This window comes from Furipterus horrens, unplaced genomic scaffold (assembly GCF_987537825.1).
Source record: "Furipterus horrens unplaced genomic scaffold, mFurHor1.1.pri manual_scaffold_3, whole genome shotgun sequence".
Classification (NCBI taxonomy): Eukaryota; Metazoa; Chordata; class Mammalia; order Chiroptera; family Furipteridae; genus Furipterus; species Furipterus horrens.
The window spans coordinates 99,907,046-99,907,824 of NW_028327173.1; the positions used below are offsets into that span (position 1 = coordinate 99,907,046).

The 779-nt window shown below is 40.7% G+C and overlaps 1 non-coding gene across 1 annotated transcript; it reads left to right on the forward strand.

Annotated features, from left to right (window-relative positions):
* The first annotated feature begins 254 nt into the window (after nt 1-254).
* LOC150015577 (U1 spliceosomal RNA) lies at nt 255-417 on the forward strand. The gene has a single exon (XR_016510319.1). It is a non-coding gene; the product is annotated as a U1 spliceosomal RNA (small nuclear RNA).
* Nucleotides 418-779: the final 362 nt, after the last annotated feature.

The following is a 779-nucleotide window of genomic DNA, read 5'->3' on the forward strand; positions in this document are numbered from 1 at the left end:
GCCATGTCTGAGGGAGCACAGGTAAGGAAGCACAGAACATTAGAATATCAGTTACTGAGGAAAGGAAGTGATTATAAAACAGAGAAGCAAAGTGTATCAGTATCCAGTAAAGTTTTAAATAAAAGCACTGCATCTCTCCATGAGCTTATCTGGCTTCTGCATTAGCATTCAGTGTGACATCAGGGCATCACATCTGGCTTTCAGGAATTATTAGGAGACAGAAAGAGGCTTTTATTTCTCAAAACCTGTGTTGCATACTTACCTGACAGGAGAGATACCATGATCACAAAAGTGGTTTACCTAGGGTGAGGTTTATCCATTGCACTCTGGATGTGCTGACCCCTGCGATTTCCCCAAATGTTGAAAATTGACTGCATAATTTGTGGTAGTGGGGGACTGCAATCACACTCTCCCCTGAAAAAAACAAAAACAAAAAATAAATAAACCTGTGTTGTTTCTACTTTCTCTCTGTGCATTGGTGGCCAAACCATGTGAGCCATATATAATAGGAAAACACTTTAATCTTAAGGTGTTTTATATTTTAGACTCATGGTGGGAAAAAATGTAACTCCTCCATCCTCTGAAACACAGAAAAAGAGTGTTATTTCCTGTACAGAGCCCTCATACAGTACCACCAGATAGGGGACTTCAGGAGACAGGGCACCAGAGACAGAGGTTGCCTGTCTATAGGTTACAAAGGCAGCATTCTGTGTGCTGTGGTTTGAGGGGTTTAGGAAGGTGTTTTTATTTCTAAATATTCCCATTTGTATCCTGGCTTA